We start from the raw sequence: 26,463 nt of genomic DNA on the forward strand, positions 1-26,463 counted from the left end.
TGTAGTATCTTTGTCAGGTTTTGGTATTAGGGTGATGGTGGCCTCATAGAATGAGTTTGGAAGTTTACCTTCCTCTGCAATTTCTGGAAGAGTTTGAGTAGAATAGGTGTTAGCTCTTCTTGAAATTTTTGGTAGAATTCAGCTGTGAAGCCATCTGGACCTGGGCTTTTGTTTGCTGGAAGATTTCTGATTACAGTTTCAATTTCCGTGCTTGTGATAGGTCTGTTAAGATTTTCTATTTCTTCCTGGTTCAGTTTTGGAATATTGTACTTTTCTAAAAATTTGTCCATTTCTTCCACGTTTTCCATTTTATTGGCATATAACTGCTGATAGTAGTCTCTTATGATCCTTTGTATTTCTGTGTTGTCTGTTGTGATCTCTCCATTTTCATTTCTAATTTTATTGATTTGATTTTTCTCTCTTTGCTTCTTGATGAGTCTGGCTAATGGTTTGTCAATTTTATTTATCCTTCCAAAGAACCAGCTTTTGGCTTTGTTGATTTTTGCTATGGTCTCTTTTGTTTCTTTTGCATTTGCCCCTTGCACAGGGGGCATGCTAATATTCTCTGTATCGTTCCAATTTTAGTATATGTGCTGCCGAAGCGAGCACTGAAAATCAGACCATTTCTGAGTCTAACCCTTCAGGATGTGTTCAGTAGGAACTGCTCGAGAACTGGCATCTAAGAATAAGAGGTGCCAGGGTTGTAACAAAGAGGAGCTTGGTGACTAGACTAGTGCTATACCATTGAAGTACCTGGCTGGCAAAAGAGGGCTGCAGCTGAGAAAACTGAGCCACATGTTCATCAGGACTTGGCGTGGGGGACAAAAGCAGGAACAGGAATAAAAGGAAGAGCTGCCAATGGGGAGGTCCACAGAGGAGTGTGGGCACTTCAGTCAGACCTAACAGCTCCATCACAGACAGGCTGCATGAGCCTCTTTAAAGAGTGAGAAAGTGTGCTCTACCAGGCAGAGGATGGGTGTTTAAAGGGTGGGATTGGTTCTGAAAATAGATGCAGTGTAGGGCAAAGACTTGATTGCAATTTAATGAAAGTGGTGCTCAAGCAACCAGAAAGGAAAAAAGAAATTTTTTTTCACCAAGAATAAGATACTCCAGCAGGCAATGCTGCAATGGCATTTCAAAATGCTAATTGTACCAGAATTTTGGTGGTAAACTGAAATGGAGCCATAATCAGGGGGCATTCTAACTCTGGCATGCTATAATTAAGTAATGATTTGAACCAGTGGTTTTAATAAGTTTCTCCACACAAAAGCCAACACCTCTTTTCAATTCCTGCTACATTCATTATATTTAGCTCCTGCCTGACATTTCCTAGCAGAAAAGCTAAACATCCAGTTTCTTTTACTTGTTTATAAATATGAATATAATCATTTAAAATACTGGAAATGTATCACTTATGGGGCTGGTGCACGGTGATGACCCAGAGAGATGTTATGGGGAGGGAGGTGGGAGGGGGTTCATGTTTGGGAATGCATGTACACCCGTGGTGGATTCATGTCAATGTATGGCCAAACCAATACAGTATTGTAAAGTAAAATAAAGTAAAAATAAAAATTAAAAAATATATATATCCAAACCTCCTGATAGTGAATTAGTCACACATAAAGAAAAAAATAATAATTTCATATCCAGATTCATGTTATAAAGAAAATAGAACTGGTTAACAGCATAGAAAATGACTCAAGGATTGTCTATTTGCTTTTCTAGGACAAGGACATTTGAGTAAAGATCAGAATAATGAGAAGGATGAAGCCATAAAAAGATCCAAAAAAACATCATTCCATGAAGAAGAAAAAGTAAGTGCAAAGGCCCTGAGGTAGTTATAAACTTGACATGATTGGGCAACAATAAGAATAGTCAGACTAAACTTTAGTATGTTGGGGGGGTAACAGGGGAAGATGAGGGTGGAAAGTCAGGGAAGGGATAGTATATGCAGGACACTGGCATGCTATGGTGAAGTAAAGAATCTGGATTTTATTCTAGTTACAATCAGAGAATCCTAAAGACCTTTAGCAAAAGGGTGATACTATATGTTTTCTCTTTCCAAAAGATCCTAGTGGCTGCTCTAAGGAAATTGTGAAGAAAGCAATAAGACCAGTTATGAAGCATTTTCAAATAAAAGGATGACGGTGGCTTGAATTATAGTTTAGTTAGGGATGATGGTGAGGATAAATTGTTAACTGACCAAGGGATATAAGGAAAAGGTAAATTATAGTAAAGTCAAACAAAAATCCTAGGTTCAAGCACTGAGAATAGCAATACCATTTACAGAGATGGAAAACAGATGGAAAGGGCTATTAACAGTTTTGTCTTGTTCATGTTAAGTTTGAGATACCACTTAGGCCTCCACATAGAGATACTAAATAAACAGTGGAATATATGAATCTTGTGCTCAGGTTAGAGTTTTAGACTAAATCTATAGGTTTGGATTCTACTAGCACAAATATGGCATGCTTTAGAGGCACAGACATGGATGAGATCACATGAATATGATAGCCAAGGGTAGAAGCTCTGGGTCACATCTGTATCTTAATATCTGATGAAGGGATGAAGCCAGCAGGGGAGAGAATAAAGAACTGGTCAATACAGCAAGAAGGAAAAACAAAGAAAAGAGCATGATCAACCATTACAAATGCTGCTAGGAATTAGAATTAAATAAGACAGAGAAATGCCCACTAGGTTTGGAGTTAATGGAAGAGAAAGGAAATAGACACTGAGTGAAGAAGACTCACAGAGCTTCACTGAACAGAGAAATGGGCTAGAGGACGTTCCGAGGCCAAGAGAAAGGGTATTTTCTAGGAGAACAATATTAATGATTACATGGTCAATCCAATAAGAATAATCCAATGGAGACATGTTCATTCATTGTATTAACAAACAGGCTAATGTATTCTGAAGTGAGAAACTTTTAAAAAAATCTCATTTGAACACAATAAAATTGTATTGCTTACTCCAAACTAGCCAAGGAGGAGGGGGTATGGGAGTATGAGTGCATTTCTCTGCTCTCAGTTTGGCAATCATTCAAAGCAACATTACGAAGTTATAGTAATTGAGGCAGTTTGATACCAGCACAGTAATAGATGACTAGTACTATATATACACTACTATATATAACATAACCTAGAACCTACTGTATAGGAAGGGGAATTCTAGTCAATCTTTTGTAACAACCTATAAGGGAAAAGCATCTGGAAAAGAATATATATATATGTGTGTGTGTATATATGTATGTATGTATATATATATATATATATATATATATATATATATATATAGCTGAAACATTCTGCTCTATACCTGGAACTGACACAACACTGTAAATAAACTATACATCAATAAATAAATGACTACATCACCACTACCAAAAAATCCCCCAAACTCCAGTAAATTAAAGTAGAGTGAAGTGAAAGTCACTCAGTCGTGTCTGACTCTTTGCAACCCCTACAGTCCATGGAATTCTTGAGGCCAGAATACTGGAGTGGGTAGCCTTTCCCTTTTTCAGTAAATTAAAAATACAGATAACACAAAACTTCAAACTGTTTAGATGAAAATACAGGAAAATATTCTCATAACCTTGAGATATGGAGGGATGTTTTTTAACAATTCAAAAACCTTTGCATTTATAAGGTAAAAATAACTTGCAATTACACTTACTCAAAATTCAAACTGAATAATCTAGAGTTGTAGACAATAATTCTGCTGGGCAATGTTTTCAGGCTCCCACAGCACATGCAAGTGAAGATGGTAGCAAGAGTTCCTACTTGACTTGTATTGAAGGTAGTTTTCAATGATAATAGTTTTACTTTTTAATAAATTGGTTTAAAGTTTAACTTCAACATTTATAATTTAGTTTACTTGAGTTTTTTGGTTAACTCTCTGTTGTTTGTTCAGCTCTCTGTTGTTGCTAAGTCATGTCCAACTCTTTGTGAGCCCAAGAACTGCAGCATACCAGGCTACCCTGTCCTTCACTATCTCCTGGAGTTTGCTCAAACTCATGTCCACTGAGTCAGTGATGCCATCCACCATCTCATCCTCTGTTTCCCCCTTCTCCTCCTGCCCTCAATTGTTCCCAGTATCAGGGTCTTTTCCAACATGTTGGGCCTTTGCATCAAGTAGCCAAAGTATTAAGAGCTTCAGCATCATCTTTCCAATGAATGTTCAGGGTTGACTTCCTTTAGGATTGACTGGTTTGATCTTCTTGCTGTCCAAGGGACTCTCAAGGGTCTTCTCTAGCACCACAACTCAAAAGCATTAATTCTTCAACATTAAGCCCTCTTTATGGTCCAACTCTCACATCCATACATGACTACTGGAAAACCATAGCTTTGACAATACGGACTTTTGTTGGAAAAGTGATTCTCACCTTTTCAATATGCTGTCTAGGTTTGTCATAACTTTTCTTCCAAGGAGCAAGTTTCTTTTAATTTCATGGCTGCAGTCACCATCTGCAGTAATTTTGGAGCCCAAGAAAATAAAATTCATCACTGCTTGCATTTCTTCTCCACCTACTTGCCATGAAGTGATGGGACTGGATGCTGTGATGTTCGTTTTTTTTAATGTTCAGTTTTAAGCCAGCTGTTTCACTCTCCTCTTTCATCCTCATTGAGAGGCTCTTTTGTTCTTCAATTTCTGCCATTAGGGCAGTGTCATGTGCATATCGAGGTTGTTGATATTTCATGGAGGGACTTTTTTTTTTTATCTTTGCTTTTTTTTTATTTTAATTTTAAAATCTTTAATTCTTACATGCGTTCGCAAACATGACCCCCCTCCCACCTCCCTCCCCACAACATCTCTCTGGGTCATTTTTAAAGTGCATATCCTAAAGAAGATTTTGAAATGTTAATCACATTAAAATTTTAATCTTTTATTAAAATGTTAAACTCTGGTTTTGCCCTTTGACTTGTACTTAGCTGTGTCTGCATTCAGCCCATGCCCCACTGATCTGACCTCTCTGTCAGTGCCGCAAGAGGGAGGAGACTGTCAAATGCTGGCCTCCCAGAAGTAATACGTTCAGGGCTGGCTATTTGATAAAGACAGATGGTCCACTGTATAGGAGATGGACAGCACACACTTCCCACTCAACACTGTTCAACATCCTCCCTGACAGAAGGCACTCAAAGTCGTACTGTATAATCATTTCCTTCTCAGGACTGCTGGACGGCGCCTGCTCCATGTAGCATATTGTCTGTGAAAGAGCTGTTTTGGCTAGTCTCATAATAATTTTCCTATGAGGTTTTTCCTTCAGGAAGAAAAAGAATATTGGAAAGTGGTGTATTTGCAATCAAAGGGAAAAATGAGTATGGGAGAAAAGATACACATTTTCATCAATCTTTTCCATCAGGCTGCTCTGACACTAAATGAAGAGTTCTCAGTAATCACTTTATGTTCTTCATTTAAGCTGTTTAGAAATAGCAGTGAATTTAAAATATAAAAGATAATATCCAAAGGTTCCTACATTTAAAATACTGTAAGAATTCCTAGATCCAGATTTCAATTTAGTCTGCACCTGCGGAGACTCCTGGGTGTTTATGTTTAAGCAAGTCCTGTTTTATCTTTGGAGTCTCTTCTGCTACAGGTAGAGGAGCTTAACTAAAGCAGTTGCAGCCACCTTTTTTATCCATGCATGTGCTATTCTAAATCCTAAGATTGTGCAGATAAAAAGCAGTAAGGATTTGTCCTCAACTTTTCTTTGATTGCCATTGCTGCTGAGTGCTGAAGAAAGCCAAGGAGTTGGAAAGCTGTCAGGGACACTCCCTTTTAGAAAAAAATAACATGTCAAGTGCCTCAAATATCTCCTGCTTTCAGCCAATTCTTTTGGCAGCCAGCGTAAGTGCTACTGTCATTTGAATTTCTCTGAGGGAAGCAAGGAAGGGCCAACTAGGTTTTCTTGCATCCACGACCTTGCACAGATACTGTCATTCCCCATGCTCCCTCCGCTGGATCTGAGAGCTGCTCAAGCTACAACAGCCAGGCCTAATTTTTGTTCAGTTCAAGTTAAGTTGTTTTTGTCATTCTTTTAAGTCTCACAACTTGGGAAAGCAAGTGGATTTTAAGAAGAAAAAGACTTGCATCTTTATATTTGGCTACTTTTTCCTTTCTCTGAGAAGCCTTCTGTCTCTTTCTTGGAGTTTTGAGACTCTTTCTGTTCTGACTCAGGAAAACAGAGCTAAAATCAGTAAGAAATACGTCTCGATCTCTGCAGCAGAAATTCCTGCCAGTCACTTTGCACTGAGAACAACAATGTCAACTCTCCTCATTTCCCTTTCCATATAGTGTATAAATCCCAAATCACCACTTCATTCATGCAGCAATATCCTTTAAGATCTGCCGGGATCTGCACTATCTTCCAGAGCTATAACGTTATATGGGATGTGGTTCCCTGTCCAGTAGGAGACTCAGATTCATGAACAGGACAGCAGAGAATCAATAACAGGTACAATAACAGATAGGCTGCCTATGGGAGGACAGAAGGGTAGCACCTAGCCCACACTGGAGAAATGAGAAAGGGCTTCCTAGAGGGGAAAACACACTGGCTGGGTCATAAATGAGTAGGAGAACTCCAGCCAAGAGAGGAAGGAAATAAGAAAAGATCAGGCAGAGGGAATGATAAACACTGAGGCAGGTTTTCTCAGGCTCAGCATCACTGACATTTTGGGAGCAGGTAGTTCTTTTCTGGTTGAGGGAGGGGCTGTCCTGTCCAGTTCAGTTTTAGCAGCAGCATCGCTGGCTTCTATTCAGTAGGTGACAGTAGCTTCCCCTCCCTCTCCTGTGACAAACATATACATCTCCAGACATTGTCAAATCTCAAATTCCCTGGAGAATGAATTCACCCCTAGTTGAGAGCCATCACATTAAACATGGAAGGAAGAGCCTGAAGCAGGTTGGTATAGTCAGAGGGTCACTCTGGAGACAGAGAATGACTGGTGTTGAAGATGGAGAAGTAAGCAAAAGCCAGGGTTTCAAAGGTCTTTATGCTTTTCAGCTCTGGGAAAGTGACTTCACCTAACAAGAGTGGTTTCCTCTTCAATACATTTCCCAGTGGAATACAGCCAGGGCTAAATCAGATCACGTATGTAAAGAAATTAGCACAGTGCTTGCCATCCATAAAAAGAGGTTTGTTCCCTTTCTCCTACTCGGTTCTTTGTCAGGAATTAAGGTGATGAATTGAAGGGCAGTGAGAGGGGAGGTGAGGTGGCGGGGTGGTGGGAGGGAGCCTCTGAGTTAGGAATAATTAAGCCACCGGCAGAGCTGACGACCTCAGAGCTGGGCATGCTCCCACCTGGCCGTGAAAGTGGGAAGTCCTCCATCCCAACCACATTGTCCTTACCCACTTCTGAGCTTATCTTTCCAGAACACCTGGCTCACGTGCGCTAACCACACACTTCCTTGTCTAACATTTATCTTAACTCAGCCAACACCTACAGCATTCCATATATATATACGCCAGGTCATGGAGAAGAAGAAAGCAGACACGATAATAATAGAATTCTAGCTTTTATGACCTCCACCTCAGGAGTGGGGAAAATAGCACTCTTGTTTCTTTTGTCAGCCAAATCTCCATGTCTCCAAGCCAAGGGGAGGTCCAGCTCAGACAGCCATGCTCCTCAGAAGCCTGTCCTGGGGGCTGCCCTGCCCTAATCAGAGCCTGAGCATCCCTTCTCTATGAGACCCACAGCATTCACCTAACCACTCTCTGGGGGCCCTCAGCACGGGGTCCTACAACTTGTTTGTTGGTTGGTTTGTTCACTGATTAATGACTTAAGTTACATGGAGGCAAGCATCCTGTATTTCTCAAGTAGTGGTTGAATTAATGCACCAATACAGAACTCTGATAAAGCAAACAACAAATTGGTGAGTGCAAACAGTTCAGTTCAGTTGCTCAGTCATGTCCGACAGTTGGCGACCACATGAACCACAGCACGCCAGGCCTCCTTGTCCATCACTAACTCCTGGAGCTTGTTCAAACTCATGTCCATCCAGTTGGTGATACCATCCAACCATCTCATCCTCTGTCATCCTCTTCTTCTCCTGCCTTCAATCTTTCTCAGCATCAGGGTCTTTTCCAGTGAGTCAGTTCATTGTATCAGGTGGCCAAAGTATTGGAGTTTCAGCTTCAACATCAGTCCTTCCAGTGAACACTCAGGACTGATCTCCTTTAAGATGGGATCTTCTTGCAGTCCAAGGGACTCTCAAGAATCTTCAACACCACAGTTCAAAACCAGCAATTCTTCGGTGCTCATCTTTCTTTATAGTCCAACTCACACATCCCTACATGACTACTGGAAAAACCATAACCTTGACTAGACGGATCTTTGTTGACAAAGTAATATCTCCACTTTTTAATATGCTGTCTAGGTTGGTCATAACTTTCTTTCCAAGAGGTAAGCATCTTTTAATTTCATGGTGGTAATCACCATCTACAGTGATTTGGAGCCCCCCAAAATAAAGTCAGCCACTGTTTCCATTGTTTCCACATCTATTGGCCATGAAGTGATGAGACCAGATGCCATGGTCTTAGTTTTCTGAATGTTGAACTTTAAGCCAACTTTTTCACTCTCCTCTTTCACTTTCATCAAGAAGCTCTTTAGATCTTCTTCACTTTCTGCCATAAGGGTAGTGTCATCTGCATATCTGAGGTTATTGATATTTCTCCCAGCAATCTTGATTTCAACTTGTGCTTCTTCCAGCCCACCGTTTCTCATGATGTACTCTGCATAGAAGTTAAAAAAGCAGGGTGACAATATACAGCCTTGACATACTCCTTTTCCTATTTGGAACCAGTCTGTTATTCCATGTCCAGTTCAAACTATTGCTTCCTGACTTGCATAGAGGTTTCTCAAGAGGCAAGTCAGGTGATCTGTATTCCCATCTCTTTCAGAATCTTCCACAGTTTATTGTGATCCACACAGTCAAAGGTTTTGGCATAGTCAATAAAGCAGAAATAGATGTTTTTCTGGAACTCTCTTGCTTTGTTGATGATCCAGCAGATGTTGGCAATTTGATCTCTGGTTCCTCTGCCTTTTCTAAAACCAACTTGAACATCTGGAAGTTCCCAGTTCACATATTGCTGAAGCCTGGCTTGGAGAATTTTGAGCATTACTTTACTAGTGTGTGAGATGAGTGCAATTGTGCGGTAGTTTGAGCATTCTTTGGCATTGGAATGAAAACTGACCTTTTCCAGTCATGTGGCCACAGATGAGTTTTCCAAATTTGCTGACATATTGAGTGTAGCACTTTCACAGCATCATCTTTCAGGATTTGAAATAGCTCAACTGGAATTCCATCACCTCCACTAGCTTTGTTCATAGTGATGCTTCCTAAGCCCCACTTGACTTCACATTCCAGGATATCTGGCTGTAGATGAGTGATCACACCATCTTGATTATCTGGGTCATGAAGATCTTTTTTGTATAGTTTTTCTGTATATTCTTGCCACCTCTTCTTAATATCTTCTGCTTCTGTTAGGTTCATACAATTTCTGTCCTTTATCGAGCCCATCTTTGCATGAAATGTTCCCTTGGTATCTCTAATTTTCTTGAAGAGATCTCTAGTCTTTCCCATTGTGTTGTTTTCCTCTATTTCTTTGTATTGATCACTGAGAAAGGCTTTCTTATTTCTCCTTGCTAATCTTTGGAACTCTGCATTCAGATGCTTATATCTTTCCTTTTCTCCTTTGCTTTTCACTTCTCTTTTTTTCTCAGCTATTTGTAAGGCCTCCCCAGACAGCCATTTTGTCTTTTTGCAATTCTTTTTCTTAGGGATGGTCTTGATCCCTATCTCCGGTACAATGTCACAAACCTCCATCCATAGTTCATCAGGCACTCTGTCTATCAGATCTAGTCCCTTAAACCTATTTCTCACTTCCACTGTAAAATCATATGATTTGACTTAGGTCATACCTGAATAGTCTAGTGGTTTTCCCCACCTTCTTCAATTTAAGTCTGAATTTGGCAATAAGGAATTCATGATCTGAGCCACAGTCAGCTCCAGGTCTTTTTCTTGCTGACAGTATAGAGCTTCTCCATCTTTGGCTGCAAAGAATATAATCAACCTAATCTCGGTGTGGGCCATCTGGTGATGACCACGTGTAGACTCTTCTCTTGCATTGTTGGAAGAGGGTGTTTGCTATGACCAGTGTGTTCTCTTTGCAAAACTCTATTAGCCTTTGCCCTGCTTTATTCTGTACTCCAAGGCCAAATTTGCCCGTTACTCCAGGTGTTTCTTGACTTCCTACTTTTGCATTCCAGTTCCCTATAATGAAAAGGACATCTTTTTTGAGTGTTAGTTCCAAAAGGTCTTATAGGTAAACAAGGAGAGATTTAAAAAACAGGGGATTCTCGTCCTCTCCATATGCCAGCGTCTGCATGTGAGTTACATCTTAGCTGGCACACGACTTACTTTCAATTCTTTGTCTCAGATTTTTAACCTCTTGTATTAGTTTTCTAGAGCTGCTATAGTGTGTTGCAAAATTCAAACTATCTTGGTGACTTAACAGAAATTGACTTTGTCTGAGTTCTGGGAGGCCTCAAGTCTGAAATCCACATAACAGGACTGAAATCAAAATGTTGGCAGGGCTGTGGTCACCCCAGAGGATCTAGGGAACTTTCCACCCCGTGCCGCCTCTAGCTTCTGGTGGTGGCCGTGGCGTTTCTGGGCTTGGGGACTGCATGACTCCAGTCTCTGCCTCTGGGTCACACTGCCTCCTCCTGTTCTTCTGGTGTCACTCCTCTGTCTCTTATTTAAGACACTTGTCATTAGATTTAGGACTTGGATAATCTAGGATGATCTCTCTATCTCAAGATCCTTATCTTAATTACATCTTCAAAGAGCCTTTTCCAAATAGGTTGCACTCACATGTTCTGGGGATTGGTCAAAGACATCTTTTTGGAGGCTGTGACTCAAGTCACTATCTCATCCTATGTCCATAATGCATCATTTAGAAACCCAGCTGGCTGTGGTCACATCCTACATCCTTTTAGCCTGTTGGAATCCAGCTTCATATAGTCAGAATTATATAGATAATGTGGGGTTTTTGAGCACAGTTATATATAGTTATGTTATGTAACATGTGCTCTTTATAAGTATTTCCTTTGCTTGAACATGTTGTAACAGAAAGACTACTGTGCTCTGAGTTAAACACAGGAAGATGGAGTCCCGGATTTGCACATTATAAACAAATCAGCTGCAGTTTTCTCAATCATAAATTAAGAGCTTTGGATGAGTTCGTGGTTTTTTTAACCTCGTTACCCATATCTACTCTCATTCATTCTTTCTAAGAAGACTACAGGGCGGGAGGTATTGCAATACTGATTCTTGAAGTCAGGGAACTGCAGTTTATTTAAGCAATTTGCCCGTGATCACAAAGCAGGTCGGTCTAAAAGGGGGTCTGTCCTTTGAAGTCAGTTTTTGCCTGACTTCAAAATCTCTCCTTTCCATCAACCGTGATATCCATCTAGTCAACCACATCTGAGACAGAAAGCTCTCTCATTTATCCTGAGTTGCTCTAATATAAGATTTTATCAGAGATTCAAACCCAAAATACTACACACATGCACTCTATCTATTCACAGAAGAGTTTATGAATAACTAAAAATCAGCTTTAACTCAATCAGTAAAGTTGCTGCCAAACTGCACACATTAAAAAAAAAATCCATTTTCATCTGCTTGACACTAAGGGTTGATGGTCCTGAACAGGGTCCATGTCAGCATTCTTCAGAGGCTTTGCTGGTACTTGACAACTGCCTGCAGCTAAACAAACCCATGTCAGGAAGGCTAGGTTAGGAATAAAAGTTTCTGCAAAGGAAAAATCTCTTCTACTGGATTGTCAACCCAAACTCAACAAAGAAACGGCCCTGTTATGACTATCTTCTTGTCAGTGCTAGCTTTTACTCTGATTCCATGGCTTGGCAGACAAATAGCCAGCACCAACTGAAGAAAAAAGCTGCATGATTGAAGTAAGAGAGCAGTAATAAAACTTGTAAACTGAAATGGAAGCAGCCCTCATCTTATTGATGGGTATTCCCTCCAAAGAAGATAGGTTTTAAAATATTTAGTCTTTTATATTATATTTTCAAAGTAATCATTCATTATTTTTATTAATTGCAGAGCAAGTAAATACCCATCAGATTGCATTTAGCAACAGGCCATCAGTATTTTCATTCTGTGTTAATGTACCTTTTACCAAAAACCTCCAACCTGTAGCTCCAAGGTCTAAGACAGTCCTAGGCTTCAACATCTCAGAGGAAGAGAAAGTCAGAATATTTAGGGGGTGGGACAGTGTTGGCGAGAGAAGGAAAAGGAAAAGTCGCTCAGCTGCGTCTAACTCTTTGAGACCCCGTGAACTGCAGCATGCCAGGATTCCCTGTCCTTCGCTATCTCCAGGACCTTGCTTAAGCTGGCATTCATTGAGTCGGTGATACCATCCAACTATCTCATTCTTTGTTGTCCCCTTCTCCTCCTGTCTTCTGCCTTTCCTAGCATCAGGGTCTTTCCCAATGAGTCAGCTCTTAGCTTAAAGTGGCCAAATTATTAGAGCTTCAGCATCAGTCCTTCCAATGAATATTTGGGGTTGATACCCCTTAAGATAGACTGGTTTGATCTCCTTCAGTCTAAGGGAGTCTCAGGAGTCTTCTCCAGTACCAGTTCAAAAGCATCAATTCTTCAGTGCTTCAGTTGGACTTTCTTTATGGTCCATCTCTCACATCCATGCATGACTACTGGAAAGACCATAGCTTTGACTACATGGACCTTTGTCGGAAAAGTAATGTCTCTGCTTTTTTAATGCACTGTCTAGCTTTGTCATAGCTTTTCTTCCAAGGAGCAAGCATCTTTTAATCTCATGGCTGAAGTCGCTGTCCACAATGATTTTGGAGCCCCTCAAAATAGTCTGACTGTGTTTGGGAACGCATGTACACCCGTGGTGGATTCATGTCAATGTATGGCAAAACCAATACAGTATTGTAAAGTAAAATAAAGTGAAAAAAAAAAAAAGTCTGACTCTGTTTCCATTGTTTCTCCATCTATATGCTATGAAATGATGGGACCTGATACCATGATCTTAGTTTTTTGAATGCTGAGTTTTAAGCCAGCTATTCACTCTCCTCTTTCACCTTCATCAAGAGATTCTTTAGTTTCTCTTGGCTTTCTGTCATAAGGGTGGTGTCATCTGCATATCTGAAAATGTCTGCATATTATGTCATCTGCATATTTCTTCTGGGAACCTTGATTCCAGCTTGTGCTTCATCCAGCCTGGCTTTTCGCATGACATACTCTACATATAAAGTAAATAAATAGAGTGACAATATACAGCCATGACATGCTCCTTTCCCAATTTTGAGCCAGTCTGTTGTTCCATGTTGGGTTCTAACTGTTGCTTCTTAACCTAAATTCAGGTTTCTCTGGAGGCAGGTCAGGTGGTCTGGTATTCCCATCTCTTGAAGAATTTTCCACAGTTTGTTGTGATCTACACAGTCAAGGCTTTGGCGTAGTCAGTGAAGCAGATGTTTTTCTGAAATTCCCTTGCTTTTCTATGAGCCAGTGGATGTTGGCAATTTGATTTCTGGTTCCTCTGCCTTTTCTAAATCCAGCTTGTATACCTGGAAGTTCTCAGTTTATGTATGTTGAAGCCTAGCTAGCATGTGAAATGAGTGCAATTGTGAGGTAGTTTGAACATTCTTTGACATTGCCTTCCTTTGCGATTGGAATAGAAACTGACATTTTCTAGTCCTGTGGCCACTGCTGTGTTTTCCAAATTTGCTGGCATGTTGACTGCAGCACTTTTACAGCATCATCTTTTAGGATTTGAGATAGCTCAGCTGGAATTCCATCACCTTCACTAGCTTTGTTTGTAGTGATGCTTCCTAAGGCCCATTTGACTTCACATTCCAGGATGTCCAGCTCTAGGTGAGTGAGCACACCATCGTGGCCATCTGGGTCATAAAGATCTTTTCTGTATAGTTCTTCTGTGTATTCTTGCCACCTCTTCCTAATATCTTCTGCTTCTGTTAAGTCCATACCATTTCTGTCCTTTACTGAGCCCATCTTTGCATGAAATGTTCTCTTGGTATCTCTAATTTCTTGAAGAGATCACTAGTCTTTCCCATTCCATTGTTATCCTCTGTTTCGTTGCATTGTTCATTTAGTAAGGCTTTCTTATCTCTCCTTGCTATTCTTTCAAACTCTGCATTCTGATGGGCGTATCTTCCTTTTCTCTTTTGCTTTTTGCTTCTCTTCTTTTCTCAGCTATTTGTAAGGCCTCCTCAGACAACCATTTTGCCTTTTTGCATTTCTTTTCCCTGGGCATGGTCTTGATCACTGCCTCTGTACAATGTCATGAACCTCCATCCATAGTTCTTCAGGCGCTCTATCAGATCTAATCCCTTGAATCTATTCGTCACTTCCACTGTATAATTGTAAAGGATTTGATTTATGTCATACCTGAATTGCCTGGGGGTTTTCTTATTTTCTTTAAGTCTGAATTTTGCAATAATGAGGCCATGGTACTCCCTTCTTTTGTAGACTGCTTGTTTAGAGCCCAGACTTTAGCATCAGGTTCCAAAGATACAAGTCCGGAGTCTATAACTTTCATTACTTTGTGCATGATACCTAAAATCTCTAGGCCTCAGTGCTCCATTTATAAAATGAGGGTAAAAATACCAGATTTAAGTAAGATAATCTATGTAAAAGCCTAGAACTCTTCCTGGTAGATAGCAATCACCTCTATTATCATTTGTTTAAACTAAATTCTAAAACATTTTCAGTCCATTGCAAACTGATAAACTTTCAGCCAATAGAGCATAACCATGTACATATGTTGTGGTTCAGTTCCTAAGTTGTGTCTGATTCTTTGTGACCCCATGGACTGCAACATGCCAAGCTTCCCTGTCCTCCACTATTTCCCAAAGTTTGCTCAAGTTCATACCATCCAAGCTTCTCATCCTCTGCCACCCCTGTGCATATATTAAGAAGTAAAAACTATAACACACACCCCTGCAAACAGCAATTTCCTGGAGCCTTCCTAGATTAAGCCATTCTGAATCTGTTGCACCATGGTCCCAGTTCACAAGTCAGGTTTCTTACTGAGGATCATGTTCTATCACTTTGCTCTCTAGCTCTTAATGCTGCCTCAGAGAATCTGATTCAAATCCACTCTATCAGCCTCCCAACTTAGAACAACTAATTAAGAGATACAGCCAAAATGAGTACATCAAGATCTGAGTTGTGAGCTGCTGGGCTTAATTCTGGCCTAACCAATCCACCTGATTCTCCTTGGCCAGAAGACTTGAATGTTCTCAAGCTTAAAACTTGAAACTTGAATCCACCACTTACTTTCTCTGATGTCATACAAGCTATTAACTCAACCATTCACTCACTCAATGTTCACAGCATTGTTTAACATGTCTATGTACTGATATTAATGCCAGGACAAAAAATGTGATATACAAAAACAAAACACACTGTGTAAATTATCCCAAAGACTTGCAATATAGTCAGTGGCATGCAGTACATTTTCTAGCATAGTCAATAGAAATTGGGTGACTGTACATCTCTCTACCTGTGAGTCACAGTAATAAACTATCAAAGCAAAAGGCAGATATACTAATTCAGATCAATCGAGCTTAATGTTGCTGCAAACTTATTAAATGCCATGCCACAGCTGCCTTTCTCATAAAGGAAGAATTGCCTAAGGAATATTAATAAATTTCTAAAACGAAAAACCTTATATAAGGCCATACCTAACTGAGACATATATCATTTCTTTTATAATTCAGATTTTCAAATGCATAAATGGGACTATCAATTTTAGGGAAGCTATTCAACATGCAATGGTTTCAGCTTTTTCTCCCAGCATTCTCTGTTAGCGACAGTATCGTTAACCCAAGTCCAAAAATATGAGCTCTATTTTGATCTTTGGGAAAAATTCAATTTTAGAACCACAAAAATGAATTACTTTTTCCTTTTGCTATTACCATATAATGAATGCCTATATATGTGCATATATATATATCTTTGATTTGATATGATTAAATTATAATCCCTTGTTTTGTTATTACTCTTGCTCCTATCAAATTGGATTTTTCTAAGGGACTCGATCTTTGTGAAATGCTAGCCATGGCGGTGCTGGCTGGTGCCCAGACAGCTTTATGAGAGTTGCTCCTTTCAGGACTCTGATGACTTAGGTTGTATGGACAAGATTGCAGAAGCAAATGACTGAGTCTGCAGGCTTGGAGATAAAGGCATTTAATTATAGTTTTAGTTCGGAGTCTGAATTTCTTGGGACACATCCAGGGTTTCTGCCTCAATGTGGGCACATGTAAAATAGGTAAAGCACAACTCTTCACCTATCTTCTCACACGAAAATTATTACCCACATCAATTTCTATTCAGGAGACCTGGCTCCAACAAGGCCAGTTAGGTGGGAATTATAGCCTTTAAAATACAGTTTGAGATCTGGTAGTGAAATTTGCCAAATTAAACCATCGCAATACTTAAATATAGAGAAAAGGCAATAGAATTAAGACAAAAGTAATAATGGGGACCATTCATCTTGTGCATGTTGCAAATTTAAGGCATTCTACAGGTTGCCTTATGTACATCATTGTAAATCCTGTAAACTCATGAAATAAGTGTTCTTATTCTTACCTTTTCAAACAGATGAACCAACTGAGATTTATAGTACTTATAGATATCAAATACTTTCCACATAGAACAAGTAGCAAAGGCTGTGATTAAGCCAGCTTCCCTCTGACTCTTATAAACAAGTTATAGCTATGTAATCAATAGCCATGAGATTTAGGTGGAAGAAGAGGGCTTCACGCACCTTGCCGGTATCTGAACATCTCAAGTGATTAGGAATTTCCATGTGATGTCTGAAAAACATCAACTCGTTTGCTTTCTTTTCCTTTGTTAGTCATTTCCTAAATCATGGCAAATCTTCAGCTATCTTTGGTTGCTCCACAAAACATGGAACTAATTAGTCCGCTGGTCTTTTGCAATGCTACTTTTTTAAAAAAGAGAGGTATAACTGATGTGTAACATTGTATTAGTCTCAGGTGTGCAACATAATGATACTATATTTGCACATCCTGAGAAATGGGCTCCACGATGAGTCAGGTTAACATCTGCTGGTGGGATGGCTCTGGTTATATGTTCATAAGTTATTAACACTGCCCTTCACAATCTCTGTTCTCCCAGGTGACAGCTCTTTTTATATGTTTAATAGCAATCATCACTACCCTTCTGTACCACAGTTTCAAAGTTCCCTGGCAGCCATAACTCTCCAAAAGCAATGGAAATAACCATTTTTTGAGGCCACTGTGTCCATATCTGATTTTTAAATGCTGGTAAGAATTTCAATGGACGTAAACTTGGGCAAACTCCAAGAAATGGTGAGGGACAGAGAGGCCTGGTATGCTGCAGTCCCTAGGGTTGCAAAGAGTTGGACGTGATTGGGTGCCTGAACAACAAAGAATTTCTTGTTGGAGAATGAGTGGCCTAGGGCTGGGTCACTTGTCATTCCCCTCAATACACAGCACCCTTTGCCAGCTCTAGGCTTTAACCGGGCTGTTTTCTCTACCTGAAATGTCTTTTCCCTCCTTCTCTATCTGGTGAAATTGTGTCAATCATGTTCATTCTTCATGGCCAAGGTCAAATATCACAGCTTTTAGAAAGCTTTCTCTAAACTTCCCAGATAAAATTAGTCAATTTCTCTCCTGTGTCTCTATTAATCTATATTAATATGAATGTTTAGCATCCACTTGAGTAGAATCAATAGAAGCATCTCTTCTATTGTACCTCATCCCTGTATTCCCTGAATCTAATACAGGGCTTGGCATGTAATAGCTACTCAATAAGCACTCATTGAATTGCATTGACAAATGACCTCATATTTGCAAATACTGAGAGATTAAAAGAGTGATGTGTCGATAATCATACTGGGTACACTGAAAAGGATACCTTGGGGAGTAAACACTGCATTAGGTTTAAGTTGCAACATAATCCTCCTTGTACATAAGGATTTTCTGGAGATAAAATTCTGAAGAGATTTAAGAAAGAAAAACAAACAGCTTAGGCTGAGGTGAGCAGGAGCAAAGTTAAAACCATGAGGCAAAGATCCCATGCATGCGATGTAAAAATCAGCTTTGCATCAGGGTTCTCCTCTGTAGCCTTGTACACATTTGTAGAATATCTGGGCAGTTTACAAAATATTTATTAGAGTCATCTGATCCAAAAGGTGTGACTCCCCTTGGATAACAAAAAACCTTGAGTCTCAGAAAACTGATAGAAGATCATAGGTGATATGATTAGTTAGAGGTTGAGCTCAAACTAGAACCTAGAGCTTTTCCTTTCTGTTAGTCCAGCTGTGCGCTCTTGCCTTAAAGCATATACTGTGTCAGGCAGCAACGTTCCACTTGGCACTTGACCTCAGCTCACTCTTCTCCTTCATTATCCCTTTGCATCACTATTTTTCCAATTTGCTTCACTTTTCTTCCTGAAATCATTATAGACTCTGAGATTGTCACCGTGAAGAAAGAGTGCTGTAAATAATGCCAGGTGTTCTGTCTCACCTTAAATCATGAAACCCGGAGTCTGTAGCAGGAAAGTAACTGTTGGCAGCAAATTGGTCTTTTCAGATACACCTGTTCACGCAAAGAACCATCACTCCTGGGAGAACAATCGTAAAATATTGACGCTTCTACTTTTAGTGTTCTCCAAGGTACTGCCATTTAATGCGCTTGGAAAAAAAAAAAGTTCTGTTTGCTAATAGTATTTCACGTCTACTGCTCCATAGCTCCACAGATTTCAAGTCAACAAAAGTATATTGAGCATTTAATATGGATCATGCCCTTTCTGAACACTGGAGAATCTTCAGGTTAAATGAAACATGCTCCCTGCCATCATTGTGGCCCTGATGATAATAGTTGTAACACAGTACAGGATCAAGTTATGCATCACGAACTGAGCAGAATGATACCACTGCCAGTCCGTGGTTTCCTTTAGCCCTTTCAGAGCCACTCTCTGTCTCTTCCTTGGCAACATTCCTTTCTTGTGTGCCAACAGTTCAAATCTTCACTCTCTCCAAGTCTCTTATCAAACATGTTTATCCAAAAATCTTGTCTGTTGCCTCTTAGAGTTCAAAAAGTCTCTCAACCTTTTGAGCACTGCTACCCTATCTGCTAAGCGAGCACAACCTTACCCACATCCTCTTTCTTCATCTTCTGTTCTCCATCCTCAGTGGAAGGGGTATTTCTCCTTCCTTTGGCATTGCATGTCCTCTTGCTTCTCCAGGACCTCAAGACATCGGCCTCCATCTGCCCTGTCTATCCAACATTTTCACCACTCCGGGGTCTTTACTCTATTAGCAGACAAACAGATGCAAGTCTCTCTCCTGGTATCCAAGTCTGAAACCTAATAGTTATCACTGGCTCTTCTACTTCTGCATACAATCAGTCATCCTATTTACAGATTCGAAGACCTCTTACATCCACTCCTTTGTCTAATTCATTGCTACTGCCTCAATTCAAGCCAGCATTCTCTCTTAGAAGGATTATTCTAATAACCTCTGGACTAGCCCTCCCTTATTCCATTCTTACTTCTAATCCAGTGGCCAGCATAATTCCAGTGAGCTTTCTAAAATCTGAAACTAATCATGTTACTCCTATACTTAACATTTTTCATGGTTTCCTTTTGCCTGAAGAATGAAGTTAGGCTTCTTTGTGTAGTGCATATGATTTTCCAAGCTGCCTCTGAGTTACCTAGCTAGATACTCCACCTCTCATAGTTGGCATTCCAGCCTTCAAAAACTCTATTTCTTCCCATATCTCTATCTTTTTTATCATGTTTTCCCTCTGCCTAAAAGCACATCACCCCTCTCATATTCTAGCCTTGACAGGTTCTCTTCCATCAAAAATCCCCTGGGAAGGGCTTGCTGATTTCTATTAGATCACTATCACATTCCCAAATGCACTCTAACAGGGTTGTCAGTAATGTCACATGTTCAAGGAAACCAGAAAAGGAAAGCCATTTCATCTGTTAAAATACTGTTTTAGGTGTGTGACCTAAACAGATTCAGTCTATGTGATATTTGGGGTCCTGCTTCCTTGAACACTTAGCACTAACTTATGACACCCTCACCCTGCACTCATTTTCTTTCTGGAGGTGGAACTCCTGTTTGTATGAAACCTGATTTCCATGTCAAGAGGGGCTTCTTTTTGGAAATTTCAGTTGCAAACCACCACAGATGCAGATGACTTTGGGAAAAGAACAGTCAAAGGCAGTTAATCATGAGCTGTTGCTTTTTGGTAAGCAAAACTAGGTGCTATTATTGGAGGTCAGTGACAAGGAAAGTGCAAATAAAGTAAATCATCACATAGGCCACGCCAGGTAACAAAGCCTTTGGTGAGGTTGAGGGTCTTCCTTCTTCAGGAGAAAACACACCTGTTTTCCATCAGAAGTGAATAACGACATGTCAGTCATCTGCCTGGATCATAAAAGAAATCACACAATCGACCCACAACACTACGTTAGTTCCTGTTACACAACATAGTGATTCACTATTTCCATACATTTCACAGTCATCACAAGTCTAGTTACCATCTGTCACCATACAAAGATATTACATAGTAATTATTACTATATTCCCCACACATTATTATCCCCACACTGTACATTTCATACCCATGACTCATTTATTTTGCAGCTGGGATTTTGTACCTCTTAATCTCCCTCACCTATGTCTCTCCTTGCCATATCTCCTTTCCCTTTGACAACCACCTGTTTGTTCTCTGTGTCTACGATTCCATTACAGTTTTCTTTTGTTTGTGCATTTGTTTTGTCTTTTAGATTCCACACATAAGTAAAGTCATACATTATTTGTCTTTCTCTACCTGACATTTCACTAAGCATAATACCCTCTTGGTGCATTCATGTTGTCACAATGGAAAGATTTCACTATTTTTAAGGCTGAGTGATACCCTATTGTGTGTGTGTGTGTGTGTGTGTGTATCAACCAATGTGGCAATCAGCAAATGAATGGAAAAGTTGACTGGATCACTTCAAAGCTCCTTTCAACCAAGGTCCCAAATAAAGTGCCACTGTACTATCAAAACCACAATGGTTAGAGGTCAATCTTCAGTTCACTTCTGTTCAGTCGCTCAGTCCTGTCCAACTTTTTGTGACCCCATGGACTGCAGCGCACCAGGCTTCCCTGTCCATCACCAACTCCCAGAGCTTACTCAAACTCATGTCCATTGAGTCAGTGATGCCATCCAACCATCTCATCCTCTGTCATCCCCTTCTCCTCCCACCTCCAATCATTCCCAGCATCAGGGTCTTTTCAAATGAGTCAGTTCTTCATATCAGGTGGCCAAAGTATTAGAGTTTCAGCTTCAGCATCAGTCATTCCAAGGAATATTCAGGACTGATTTCCTTTCTGATGGACTGATTCGATCTCCTTGCTGTCCAAGGGACTCTCAAGAGTCTTCTCCAACACTACAGTTCAAATGTATCAATTCTTCAGCACTCAGCTTTCTTTATAGTCTAACTCTAACATTCATAAATGGCTACTGGAAAAACTAAAGCTTTGACTAGACAGACCTTTGTTGGCAAAGTAATGTCTCTGCTTTTTAATATGCTGTCTAGGTTGGTCATAACTTTTCTTCCAAGGAGTAAGCGTCTTTTAATTTCATGGCTGCCATCTATGGGGTCGCATAAAGTTGGACACAACTGAAGTGACTTAGCAGCAGCAGCAGCAGTCACTATCTGCAGTGATTTTATTTATTTTTATTTTTATTTTTTTCTGCAGTGATTTTAGAGCCCCCAAAACTAAAGTCTCTCACTGTTTCCATTGTTTTCGCATCTATTTGCCATGAAGTGATGGGACCAGATGCCATGATCTTCATTCACTGAATGTTGAGTTTTAAGCCAACATTTCACTCTCCTCTTTCACTTTCATCAAGAGCCTCTTTAGTTCTTCTTCGCCTTCTGCCATGAGGGTGGTGTCATCTGCATACCTGAGGTTATTGATATTTCTCCCAGCAATCTTGATTCCAGCTTGTACTTCATCCAGTCCAGCATTTTAGGAGAGGGTGAAATGTGAGCAAAACTTGTAAAATAAGAACATTTCCCTTCTAATAGATTCTATTAGAATAGAATCTTCTTTCTCCATTCATCTGTTGATGGCTGCTTTGGTTGCTTTCATATCTTTGCTATTGTAAATAATGCTTCTGTCAACATAGGGGTACACATATCTTTACAACTGGTGTTTTCATTTTCTTCAGATAAATATCCAGAAATGGAATGGCAGGGTCATAGGCACAACCTAAACTTATACAGTGCTGTATGTCAATGATATCTCAATAAAACTAGAAGAAAAAAGTAAAAATAAATGTAAAAAAAATTTTAATCTCCCATTTATGTATAATCAGTCCACTGGTAACCCCTTTCCTAAGGAGAGATTTTGTTAGCGAGATGAAATAGCAGTGGCACCCTGCATAGCTCACGGCCTGAGGAACCCATTTACCTGGACTTAAAACCTGGCTCAGCCACTTACTGGCCTTACATGAGACTGTTTCTTGACCTCACAGTACCCTAGTCTGCTCATCTGTAAAAGACCAATAAGAAAGATAAGACTTTGTACAGCTGATGCAAAGGTTAAATAATATCCAAAATTCCTAACTCATGTTATATGTGCAATAAATATTGTCACCCTATTGTTACATAACAAAATCTAATAGAAGCTATTAGAAGGGAAGTGTTCTTATTTTATAAGTTTTGCTCACATTTCACCCTCTCCTAAGACTGGCCTCTAAAACATTGTTGTTTTGATAGCACAGTGGAGCTTCATTTGGGACCTTGGTAGAAAGGAGCTTTGAATTGATACAGTCAGTTTTACCACTGAGATCTTTTTTTAAACCCCAAAATTTATTCAACATTTTTAAACCCCAACACTTTTAAACCTCAACATTTATGGGCTTCCCTGGTGGCTCAGTGGGTAAAGCGTCTGCCTCCAATGTGGGAGACCCAGGTTCGATCCCTGGGTTGGGAAGATCCCCTGGAGAAGGAAATGGCAACCCACTCCAATACTCTTGCCTGGAAAATCCCATGGACTGAGAAGCCTGGTAGGCTACAGTCCATGGGGTTGCGAAGAGTCGGACACGACTGAGTGACTTCACTTCACTTCACTTCATTTATTCAATGATTTTAATTGTAAGAGCGAGATTTCAAGTCCCTGCCTATACTCTTCAGGAAAAGATCCCAGCACAAGTTCTGGTTTGCTCTCTGTTGGAAGGTTTACCTGATGTTCCTCATCATCACTCTGGGCACTTGGGTCATAGAGGAATATCTTTATGAAGAGCAAAGGAAAATACCCAGCACTTACCAGATGCCAAAGTCTGCAGAAGTTACCTTGGCACTTACTTTAAAAACTTCATCATGGCCCTTAGTGCCTAAAGGTAAGTTTTTAATTCATCAAAACAGTATAAGATATTCCAAAGCTACAGGAAAAATCTGTTTTGATATCTGATCACTTCAAAACAACCATGAATCAGGAGGAAGAGAAGGAAGAGATTTCAACTTTTTTACAAAATGTTGATTTTTACTTATTTACCACGTCAGTTGCTAAAAATTCTACCACTAATTAAAATACATGAACCGATATGGGCACATGCTGTCTGAGATATAAATGGAGGAATAGATATAGATACATAAGTACACACAGATATAGTATTTAGGCTGTAATGACATCAGAAGAAACATTTGCTAGTTTCTTTTTGCAAGGCTTTGAATGACTTTTAAATATGTACAATCGATTCAGTTATACTATGTTTTGTATTTCCTGCTTTTTTGTTTTTCTCAGGTTTGTTTCATCATATTCTCTTAAACAATAGCCTACAGGGGTTTTCCTGGTGACCTAATTGTTGGGAGTCTGTCTTGCAGTGCAGGGTTCAATCCCTGGTCCAGGAAGATCCCACATGCTGTGAGGCAGCTGGGCCCATACCTTAAACTGCTGAACCCATGCACCCTGGAGCCTGTGCTCCACTGTAAGAGAAACCCCCACAATGAGAAGCCCATGTACTGCAACTGGAAAATAGTCCCTGCTGACCACAACTAGGGAGAAGGCAATGGCACCCCACTCCAGTACTCTTGCCTGGAAAATCCCATGGACGGAGGAGCCTGGTAGGCTACAGTCCATGAGGTCACTAAGAGTCGGATGTGACTGAGTGACTTCAGTTTCCCTTTTCACTTCCATGCATTGGAGAAGGAAATGGCAGCCCACTCCAGTGTTCTTGCCTGGAGAATCCCAGGGACCAGGGAGCCTGGTGGGCTGCCGTCTATGGGGTTGCACAGAGTCAGACACGACTGAAGCAGCTTAGCAGCAGCAGCAGCACAGCTAGTGAAAAGCCCATATAGCAATGAAGACCCAGCACAGACAAAATTGAAAATAAGTGAATAAATATTTTTTAAAAAAGAATAACCTATGAGTTTATGAATTAAGAGAAAAGTATCAACCGAATGAAAAGACAACCTAGAGAATGAAAGAAAATATTTACAAATGATGCAGCTGACAAGGGTTTAATTTCCAAAATATACAAACATCTCATACAGCTCAATCTCAACAAACAAACAAACAAACAACCCAATCAAAAAGTGGGGAGAAGACCTCAATAGACATTTCTCCAAGAAAGACCTACAGACAGCCAAAAGGCACATGAAAAGATGCTCAACACTGCTAACTATTAGAGAAATGCAAATCAAAACTACAATGAAGTGGTTTTGGCCATCATTAAAAAGACTGCAAACAGTAAATGCTGGAGAAGGTGTGAAGGGAAAAGGGACCCTCCTGCACTGCATGGGAATGTAAATTAGTGCAGCCACTATGGAGAACAGTATGTAAGTTCTTTAAAAAACTGAAAATAGAACTACCATATGATCCTGCAATCCCACTCCTGGGCATACATCTGGAGAAAACCATAATTTGAAAAGATGCATGCACGCCAGTGTTCACAGCAACACTATTTACAATAGCCAAGACAGAGAAGCACCCTAAAAGTCCATCAATAGAGGGGTGGATAAGGAAGATATAGTACGTATATATGATGGAATATTACTGAGCCACAAAAAACAATTAAACAGTGCCATTTACAGCAACACAAATAGACCTAGAGATTACCATACTAAATAAAATAAATCAAGTCTCATATGATATTGCTTATATTTGAAATCTGAAAACAATAACCGACAAAAATGAACTTATTTCCAAATCTGAAAGAGACTCACAGACATAGAAAACAAATTCATGGTTACCAAAGGGAAAAAGGGGGTGGGGAAAGGGACAAATTAGGAGGCTGGGATTAACATATACACACAACTATGTATAAAATAGATAATAAACAAGTACCTACTGTGTAGAACAGAGAACTGTACTCAATATTTAATAATAACAGATAAGGGAAAAGAATCTGAAAATAATACATATGTGTGTGTATATGTGTATATATACACAAATTTATATGAATCATTGTGCTGTATACCTGAAACTTACATGACATTGTAAATCAACTCTACTTCAGTTTAAAGAAAAACTGTCCAGAGGGTGAGTAATTTCTTGTGTAGGAACCAGGGACTGGGTTAATGCTTCACATACATAACCCCAATTGACTCTAATGTAAGAGAAAATGGCTATTATCCCCATTTTATAAGTATAAATGAAATAAGACAGCTAAGAGTCATGTCACGTCACAGAGCTGCCTCATTCTATTAATATAACATTCTTATCTCTAAATTTTGCAACGTCGACTGTGACATTTTCTTCTCTTAACACCTCTTTTCCATTCCTTTAATGGGTTTCAGTGTTTTTCTCTGAGACTGTCCTACAGTTTTCAAGTCTATCCAGCACCTTAATATCTGTCTATATGTCTCACACGCATGAGCGTACATACGCACGTATGCGCACTCATCTGAGTACAGACGTAGAGTTCCTCATTCATTTAACAAACCCATACTGAGCACCTGTTATGCTGTGAGCTCTAGTCCAGGCAGGTGAGACACGAGAAGCCTTCTCGAAGCTTGCACTTTACAGGAATAACAGATAGTAAAGAAACAGCATACACACAAAAAATCATCTTATTACATTTGTAGCAAATGTAGAACGTAGGATGAAATGACAGCTACTAGCATGGGGACCTAATACTAAGACTGAGAAGAAGAAAACTCAAATATCATCTTTGTTAAGAACATATTGCAGAGCTTGCTCTGTGGGAAGACCCGCCTGCTTCCTGGTGGTGGGAACTGGTTCCCCTACCCTTGGTTTCCAACTGCCTGCAGAGACTGTATGCTCTTGCTCTGTGACATTTTGTCCTCCATGACACACCAAAGGTAACAGAAATCTCAAGGTTTTCGAGCTTGCTGAAGTGACTGGATTCTGACTGTCATGAGTCGTCCTCCTAC

General features: G+C 39.9%; 2 non-coding genes across 2 annotated transcripts; one reads left to right on the forward strand and one right to left on the reverse strand.

Moving 5' to 3' along the window:
- Positions 1-506: 506 nt before the first annotated feature.
- LOC114115434 (U6 spliceosomal RNA) lies at positions 507-609 on the reverse strand. The gene has a single exon (XR_003589777.1). It is a non-coding gene; the product is annotated as a U6 spliceosomal RNA (small nuclear RNA).
- A 22,381-nt stretch (positions 610-22,990) lies between these two features.
- Positions 22,991-23,062, forward strand: TRNAW-CCA (transfer RNA tryptophan (anticodon CCA)). The gene has a single exon. It is a non-coding gene; the product is annotated as a tRNA-Trp (tRNA).
- The last annotated feature ends 3,401 nt before the right edge of the window (positions 23,063-26,463 follow it).

This window comes from Ovis aries, chromosome 6 (genome assembly GCF_016772045.2).
Source record: "Ovis aries strain OAR_USU_Benz2616 breed Rambouillet chromosome 6, ARS-UI_Ramb_v3.0, whole genome shotgun sequence".
Lineage (NCBI taxonomy): Eukaryota > Metazoa > Chordata > Mammalia > Artiodactyla > Bovidae > Ovis > Ovis aries.